Genomic DNA, 10,000 nt, shown 5'->3' on the forward strand with positions numbered 1-10,000 from the left:
TTTCCCTTGCCAGAAAGGGGAGGAAAACTCCTTTCCTGGCAAGCAGTTGTGTGTTTAGTTTTTGGTTTTGCCTTCACAAGGAGGCAGGCACCGAAAGAGGGGGAGAGGGCGGGGGGGGGGGGGCCAAGGGGAGGGAGGGGAGAAAGGGGGGAGGGAGGGAGGATGGACCCTTGCCATGTAGCCCAGGGCAATCTTCACAGGTTGACCTTAAACTAGTGACTGGTGACACTCCTGTCATTCTTAGCTCACCTAGGGCTGGAGTCAAGGGCCTATGCACCACTTCTTTGCCTTGGGCTACATTTCATGCTGAGAGCAGTGGAGTGGGGTGGGGTGCCTGGGCAGCACTATCCCCCAATATCTGCTCAGGCAAGTCCCTTGGCCTCCACCTTGCCCCCACGTGATGTCCCCCATGACCCTGGCTGGCTGGCTGGCTGGCAGTCATTGTCCTGTTCCATCCCCCTCTCCTGTATGCTGAACAGCATTGATTTTATATATATATATATATATATATATATATATATATATATATATATGCTTAAAGGTGATAAAGATGATAAGTCAGATGTTCAGATGTAGGTTTTGCTGGGTACCAGCTCCTTCACTTGGGCGTGCCCCAGCCCCATGTGATGGGATGTCTTTACTACCACCACCACCACCATGGTAAGTTAAGGACAACAAGCAACACCAAGGAGAATGACGACAACAGTGGGTGTTGTGTGTGGCGGTGAAGGCTTAGAATCCTAACCTAAAACTCAAAGACAAGGAGAAAACCGAGTTCGTCACAAAGATTTGACTTTTTTGCAGATTTGAGCCCAGCCTGCCAGAGGAATTATTCAGTGGTTTACGGAGACACTGTCAGGACATTCTGAAGATAAAACTAAAGACAGGCGGGGCAGGTAGGGCAGGTGGGGCAGGATGGGCGGGGGAGTGAAGCACCAGCTTTGTCAAAGAAGAGACCTTAGTTGTCATCTCCAACATTAATTAAAATGAGAGAAGTAAGGAAAACCAAGACAGACCAACAGATGGGGCAGTCCTTTCCCAGCGTGTGGCTCACACCAGATCACATAAAGACAACCACTGTGGAAGCAGAGCCAATGTCAGGTGGGATCCGGTGCGCCCTCACCTCCTCTCAGTGCGTGGCCTGGCCTGCCTCGGAAGTGGCCAGCTGGCCCTGGTTGAAAGGCGAGAAGGGAGGAAAGAAGGAAGCAAGCCTGGCACATCTTGGTGGGCTCCACCGTTCAAAGACTTTCTTCACATCAAGTTGTCACCAGGGACTTAGCTCAGTATTGTAAGCTCTTGCAGCCTAGGAAACAGGAAACGTGAGATCATGGGTTCAATCCCCAGTACCACAAAAACAAAGAAATAAATAAAACAAAATTTAAAAACAAGGAAGTTAAGCTGGGCGAGGTGGCTCACACCTGTTATCCCAGCACTTGGGAGGCTGAGGAAGGAGGAGCCTTGTCAGTTCGAGATCAGCCTAGGCTACAAAGTGAGCTCGAGGCCAGCCAGAACTGCATATAGAGACTCCCCCCCCAAGATGCAAAAATAATAAAGTTAAATCAAGTCGTTGACAGACGGACAGACTGACCGACTGACCCATGGCTGCCACTATACAAGGTACAGTAGTCAGTTCAGTGTGGCTAAAGGTATGTCTTTCAAAAATAAAAAATGATAAAAGGATCCCCTGTACCAAAAACAAACAAGCAAACAAAATTACGCGGTTCGCAGTCCTCTGAAGGTTCGCGGCAGAATCCTCTAAGGCTCTTGCCACCCATGGCAGCAGTTATTACCGATGATGGGATAGAAATGAATCCTGCACAGACTGCCAGAAATCCTTTCCTAAAGTGTGGTTCCATTTGAAACAGCGAGTGATGGGGCTCGAGTACTGCGGTGTGGGGTTGGGTGAGTGTGGTATGTATGGCTGTAATCCCAACCCTCACTAGGGAGTTGGAGGCCAAGGATGATGAGACACTGAATTGGAGAAAGCCAGGGTCTCAAAATAAGCTCAGTCAGCCTAAGTCTGTGAACCTTCCCTCGAGGTTGTGTCAGAAGTTCTTAGCCAGAAGCTGGGTTGGAGTGGCACGTGCCTGTGATCCCCCACCCAGGAGGCCTGAGGCAATCCCATTACTGTGACTTCGGTACAAACCTGGGCCATGTATTGAGTTTGAGGCTGACCTGAACTAAGTGGTGAGACCCTATTGCCAACACCAACTGCCAACAGCCACAACTATATAAACAACAGAAACGTGTGTACACACACACACACACACACACACACACACACACACACACACACACAAACACCCGGAGAGGGGTTCTAGTACAGATGGTGAATAGATAACAGCAGGCTACAGAGGCTCTCTGAGGTAGTCAACTTAGACTCCAAAATTAATACAGCATGGGGAGTCCCAAACAGAAGGAGATGGATCCACCTGACCCAGGCACAAGCTGAGAGAAACCCATTAAACATACAGTCCCGGTGCTACCATTGGAACAGCTAAAGGCTCGGTGCTCCCGCTGCAGTGCTTGAACTCGCACAGCCGAGACTTACTGAGCTACCAAAAGCCCACCGCTTCAAACTCACTGGAGATGCACTGACACTGAGGTTGGGGGTCAGCGTGCCGAATGGAGAGCTGGGCTGGTGGGGAACCTGCATTGACCTTCGGTGAGTGACGGGAATAAAACCAATCCACAGAAAAAGGGACTCCAACAGACGACATTCATTCTGGGGCTGGGCAGGGCAGACTGGTGAGAACAAGGAACAGCAGTGAGTTCAGTCAGCTGCTCCCTTCTCAAGCAGGATTGGTGGGGTGAGCTTGACCTGGGTCGTGCCCTGGGCTGAGATCCAATAGGTTACCCCAAACCAAGTACCTACACCTGGCAGCGCACCCTAATGCAGTGAGGTGCTCAGCAGGTTCATTAACCCAGAGAGGAGGGCCCTGCATATGCTGCCCCTGTTTGTACCTCCATAGTACACTGTAATGGGCAGGAGCACCTAGTCAGTGCGCTTCAGGCGAACTGTAACCAACAAAGAAAGAAACTGGGTGGGGCCTCCTATATACACCTGTATGAAAGGAACAAAAAATATGAGAAGAGGAAGCAATAAGAAAAGGTCCCCAGCCCTGAGAACATTGATACAGAAAAGGTAAATGCAAAGGAGATTGAGGATGGCAAACACAATATCAGACATGGCACCAGTGGACATAAAGTGATATCTTTGGGACCTCATAGACGAGTTCAAAAGTGAAATATTGAACCAAGTAAAGCAAGACTTAAATAGAATAATAAAACAAATGCTAAGCATCTCTCAAAAAGACACAGATGGAAGAATGGAGAAACAAAAAGGTGGGGGGGGAACCATTTGACGGAGAATATAGACAAAACAGAATACATCAAGCAGATCCAAAGAGATTACCAGGAAATTAAAAGCTCCATTGAAAGCTGGCAAAACTGCTTGAAAGAAACTAAGGATAGATTCTCCAAACTGACTGGAGGACAGGTTTGTAATGTGGGGTCATGAAAGGAAAAATTTCTTAAAAATAACAAGGAAACAAGCAGTAACAATACAAAGGCTAGAAGACGACAAGTGGATCTATAATTTAAGAATAAAGAATGTGAATGAAGAAGCAGGGGTACAAACAAAGGAACTGCAAAGGCTATTCACAGAAATAATTACGGAAAACTCCCCAAACATGGGAAAAGGAAATGCTATTCAGATGTATGAGGCTTACAGAACTCCAGCCACCTACAACCAAAACAGAACTACACCCAGGCATTTAGTAATCAAGATCTGTCCCAGTTTGTATACAAGCACTAGCTCTGAGGGCACAGACAGGTATCCCCAAAATATCACGATATAGCACAGCGACCATCTTTAATTTCCTATTAACTTAATCTGTATCCCTGTATAACTTATACTGGTATATCATGACTGACCTTAGTTAAACCTGATTTGTTTGATGGCTGTTTGTTATTGACAGATTTTATTCAAAACTATTAAGGTTGATAGTATGAACTCTGCAAGTTTAGACATCTACATTGAAAATGACAACGAAGGGGCTGGGGATTTAGCTCAGGGGCATAAGCACCTGCCTTGCAAGCAGGCAGTCATGAGTTCGATCCCTGGTACTGATAAAAACGAAAAAGACATATAAATAAATAAATAGATAAATAAAATAAAATAAAAAAGAAAATGACAATGACTCACTAAGATACCCATTCTAGGTTGGTTACTACCTGTTTTTGTAGTTCTACATTATCTACAAAGTTGTATTTCTATTAATACTGTTATGTACTTATATATTCAATAATACTATATCTGATGATATAGCCAATTCTATGGATGACAACAAGAGACAACATAGTAACCATGATAGAACTCCTTGTACAGCAGTTTTATATGTCTTTTTAGTTTTATGTGTCTATAGGAATATGTTTTGTTCTGTCCTGCTTTGTTCTGCTTCTCCCTCTAATATAGAGAGGATAGAAATACACGTCAAGACTCATGTTTGTGTAAAACCTATAAACAGTTTGAGAGAACTGATCTTATGACACATGATGAAATGAACAAACGCTTTGAAGGAAAAAAAGGCACTACAGCACCCAGTGCTGACTCTGGCGGGTCATGGTGTGAAATTCAGCAATACTATTATTCTCTGTTCAGAGTGATTTTAATCTGCTTTGGTTTGTTAAATCTCAACATAAATGCAGATATGAATAAATGCATGTATGTTAAGAGTATAGGATTGATAACCACATTACTAAGATTTTATTAGATAGTTGAACAGAATTATTTCCAGTCTCGCTGTTTGAATTCCCATTAATATGTTCCACTCTTGTGTCTTGAACAACTATTTGTAAGAGGACAATATGTAAACATCAACAAGTGATTTATTACTGTTTATTTTTTTCCATTGAAAGTATGTATTATTTCGACCGTTTTCTGTTTCGTTTTGTCTTTCTTTAAATAAAAATTTAAAAATAAACACCCAGAGAAACACAAAGGTGTTAGCGTCTCTTACTTGGAATGTAAAATTATCTTTCACGATACCCATGGCTATTTTTGCAGCCATGAACAGAGGAGTCGCAATCGGACACGTAACAACAATGAAAACATTGAGAGTGAATGAATGAAACTTGAACGGTGACTCTTCTGCGTGTCCCTTTTCATTCTCTGGTACTCTTCACGTGAACAGGGAATGGGGAATGGTGACGGACGGACGAACCAACAGACAGTACCACCGCCGGCATGGAAGGTTTTATGTTGCTCGACCCACACCTCTTGACACAAGTAGGGAATTCATTTACTTATCTGTGGCGAATGGGTCCTGCAAAGTGTGCTCCACCACTGCGGGCGGGGGGGGGGGAGGGCTCCCCAGGCCCCCCCTTCCGATGACTGTTTGTGAGAGCCTATGGGAGACTAAGATTTCCTAGATAGCTACATATCACGTGGCTGTCCTTTAAGGGTTTCTGTTGGGTTGCCATTGGTTGTTGTTGTTGTTATTGTAGTGGTTGTTGTTGTTGTTGTTGTTGTTGTTGTTGTTGTTATTGTAGTAGTTGTGCTTCACTTTTGGTTTCTTTTTGGGGGAGTATATTGTTTTGTTTGCACTGGGGATTGAACTCGTGACCTCGTGCTTACCATACAGGCGCTTATGCCACTGACTGGGCTAAATCCCCAGCTGTGCTTCAGTTTTAGGTAAAAGAGAAAGTAGTAGTAATAGTAGTAGTAGTAGTAATAGTGGTAGTAGTAGCAGCAGCAGCAGCAGCAGCAGCAGCATCGTGGCTCTAGGGCAGGTGGGGCTGTGCCACCTCCATCCCCACCCCCTTGGGGACGGGAGGGTGGGGGTCACCAGAGCTCAGAAGAGAAAAACTCACCATAATTTGCAGAGAAAGAACAAACAAACAATTAAAAAAAAAACAGTAAGCAAAACTAAAAACAGAACAACTTGCAGAGCATCCCGAGAGGGGACTGTATGGGTGAGGGGGATTGTGGATGCTCACTCTATCTTGTTAATTGAAAAGAGAAAGAAAAAGGAAAGGAAAACAGTAAAATCAAACCTATTCAAACAGGATATGGTGTTGCAGGCCTAGAATGCCAGCACTGGGAGGGTGGGGTGGGGGTTGGGTGGGGCGGGGCAGGGCGGGGCCGGGGCGGGGTGGGGTGGGGCGGTGGGGGGAGGAATCATCAGGAGTTCAAGGCCAACCTGGGCTACTTTGTGAGTTTAAGGGTAGCCGGAACTGCGTAGAGAGGCTCGTCTCAAAAAAAGGAAACTAAATAAATGGAATATCTGAAGGAATATGACGTTTATAGCTTACTACATAACGAACATTTGTAAGCAAATATTGAATGTCTCCTAATTTATTGTCTATCCTTATACCTTATAAAACCAACAGACTGTGTTTTGCACTATCCCAGAGGTTTACTTGTCTGGATTGAAAAGTACATATCAGTGCTCACCATCAGAGGGCAGTGACACGCTACTTTGCAAATGACCCATTCGGCTCTCTGATGGAAGGTCTGTGTGATCACAAAGTGAAACCGAGAATCTGGAGTTAGAGATTTGGCCCAGTTTCACTCCCGTTATCACCGCCATACCATGCCCGGAATATAAGGAGAAGCTGAGTAAGTTACAGAGAGGGGTGATCTATTTGTCCAAACTTCATAAGCATTTTTCTTCTTTTCTATTTATTGAAGAGTAGTTATAACATCAATACAGATGTGAAACTGTCAAGATGTATACGTGTGGAAGAGAGAAGAGAAACATGACTGTCAAAGAAATAGACCTGAGGATCAATGGAACAGATTAGAAGATGCAAGCACAACTACAAAGGCACTCAGCCACCTTATATTTGACAAAGGGGCTAAACATGTTCACTGGGAAAAGGAAGGTCTCTTCAATAAATGGTGTTGGAAAAAATTGCCTTCCCACACACCGAAGACTGAAACTAGACCCATGCTTATCACCGTCACTAAACTCAAGTCAAAATGGATCGAAGATTTAAATATTGAAACAGAAACACTAAATAAATGTACTGGAAAACAAAATAGGTTTAAAAAAATAAATCTTGGAGACGGCCGGGGATGTAGCTCAGCGGCATGAGCGCCTGCCTTACAAACGCCTGGTCGTGAGTTCAATTCCCGGTACAAAAAAAAAAAAAACAAAAAAAAAAACAAAAAAAAAAACAAACAAACAAACAAACAAAAAAAAACTTGGAGACATAGGGGTAGGCAGAGAACTCATGAACAAAATGCAATCCGCATGGGGAAATACTTCAAAGAACGAACAACTGCGATCTCATCTTATTAAAACGTTTCTGCACTTCAAAAGAAATCACCAACAAAGTAAAAAGAAAGCCCACAGAAGGGGAAAGAATTTTAGCCAGCAATCTCTCAGACAAAGGACTTATATCCAGAATATAAACATCAAGCCCCCCAAATTCAAAGACTCTCTCCAAAAAATGGGCATCTGAGATGAACACACATTTCTCAGATAAAGGTATACAAGTGGCAAATAAATACATCAGGAAATGTTCACTATCACTGGCCATGTGAGACATGCAAATTAAAACAGTATTGAGATTTCATCTCACTCCAGAACAAATGTCTGCCATCCAGAAATCAACCAATAACAAATGTTGGCGAGGCTCTGGGAAAAAAGGAACACTTCCTTTTCCACTGTTGGTGGGAGTGCAGACTCGTGCAGCCACTATGGAAATTGATATGGAGATTCCTCTGAACAAACTAGGGTTAGAAGTTCCATTCAACCTAGCTATTACCCTCGTGGGTATTTTCCCCCCAAAATTGAAAATATCATGTCACAGTGACATATGTGCACTTATGTTTTTAGCAGCACAATTTTTAATAGGTAAATCTTGGAAACAACCAAAGTGCCCATCAACCGCAGAGTGAATGAAAAAGATGTGTTATTTTTATACAATGGTATATCGCTCAGCTATAAAAAGGGAGGATTCTGAGGCTTTTATAGGCGAATGGAGGCAACTCGAGATTATCCTGAAATAAAGAAGACTCACATTTGTAAATATCACATTGTCTCTGTAGTGTAAAACATAATAAAAACTGAATGGGAATAAGATCCAAAATGTATAATAGATATTGTAAAAATGAAAGGGAAGGAAAGTACTCTAAAGGATATAACTCTATGTATGTTTAAGTGTGTAAGATAGATGACCATATTATTAAGTTTTCGTGGGATCACTGAACAGAATGGCTTTCACTGTCAATGTCTGAGTGTCTATCCACTTTTTATGCTTTGATTCTGTGACTTTAACAACTATTTCTAAGAGGACAATACATAATTTACTGACTAGTGATTTCTTTCCTTTTGTGGAGGTGGTGGTGTTGGTGATACCAGGGATCAAAATCACGACCTCACACTTGCCAAGGTGGTACTTAAACCACTGAGCTAAATCCCGGCCCCGACTAGTGATTTCTTAGTGTTTTTTTTTTTTTTAAATACTATATTATTTCTATCCTTTTTTCTTTAAATAAAAAAAGAGAGACAGAAACATGTAAGTAATGCATTTTAAGATATTACAGTATTAGCAGGTAAACTTATAGTATACATAGACATTTAGATTGTCATCACTAGGAGCATGGCTTTTTGGGGGGTAGGGAGAAGAATATATTTATTGGGGGCAAGAAAGCTTCTGAGAGAGAGAGAGACAGAGACAGAGAGACACAGAGAGAGAATGAGTCCTGATTGGTTTACTGAGGACCCAGCCTTTTCTAGGGATTGTCATACGGCAAAACCATGAATTGAAGTGGCTACAAGGTTAGGAAACAATTGGAAATTAAAAGTGGGACATGGCAGGGGGACAAAACTATGGCCAATCGATAATATTCTGAACATAATTGATCGGGTAATACTGATTAAATGGAGATCGAATGGGGAGGCAAGTCACAAGGCAAGCAGGCATGAAACAGAACAGGAAGTGGGTCACTGGCGCTTCTCCACTTTCCTAAAGTGATCAATACCTATTTTGAATATCAAGGATTGCCGGGTGTGGTGGTGCATGCCTGTAATGCCAGACACTTGGTAGCCTGAGGCAGGAGGATCCTTGCAAGTTTGAGACCACCGGCCTGGGCCACAAACTGAGCTCAAGTCCTGCCTGAACTGCATGGTGAGACCCTGTCTCCAAAAGATTGAAAATACTACTACTACTACTACTACTACTACTACTACTACTAATAATAATAATAATAATAATAATAATAAAGGATCCTAGGTAGCAGTTGCTTGATTCCAGTGGGGGTTTGGTTTGGTTTGTTATTGAGATGGGGGTCTCTGTTATGCATCCCAGGCTGCCCTTAAACTCACTATGGAACCCAAGCTGTCCTCAAACTCATGGTGATTCTGTCTCAGGCTCCTGATTGAGTTCTGAGCTTATAGGCATGTCTTACCACACCCTGCTGAAGGCCAATATATGTTTTGTTTTGTTACATTAAGGGGAATGAAACCTCAGGACCTCATGTTTGCCAGGCAGATGCTGTACCGCATAACTATGTCCCTGGCCCTGAACATCTAATTTTTTTTTTCCAGTACTGGGGATCGAACTGACGACCTAGGGCTTGCCAGGTTGGCCCTTATGCCACTGAGCTAAATCCCCAGCCCTGAACATGTAGTATTTGAGGAATTTCTAACATTACTCACCCAAGTCAACAAGGAACCAGGAGAGCTACTGTTTTATTTTATTTTTTTTTCTTTTCTTTCTGTCTTTTTTTTTTTTTTTCTTCTATGTCTTTTCTTTTTCTTTCTTTCCTGATCTGGTCTGTTCTGATCTTTCTTTTCTTTTGAGCTTTGTTTTGATTTGGAGACAAGGTCTCATTATGTACTTCAGGCTAGCCTTGCACTTGCAGCGCTCTTCCTCCTGCCTCGGCCTCCTCAGTGCTGATCTCACACAGTGAGCTTCCAAGCCCAGCCGGTTACTCACTTTTGCACACTCTCCACTCATGCTGAGTAGCTCTCTGCCATGTCTCTGT

Source organism: Cavia porcellus, unplaced genomic scaffold (genome assembly GCF_034190915.1).
Source record: "Cavia porcellus strain 051 isolate PalLab524CR breed Dunkin Hartley unplaced genomic scaffold, mCavPor4.1 scaffold_53, whole genome shotgun sequence".
NCBI lineage: Eukaryota > Metazoa > Chordata > Mammalia > Rodentia > Caviidae > Cavia > Cavia porcellus.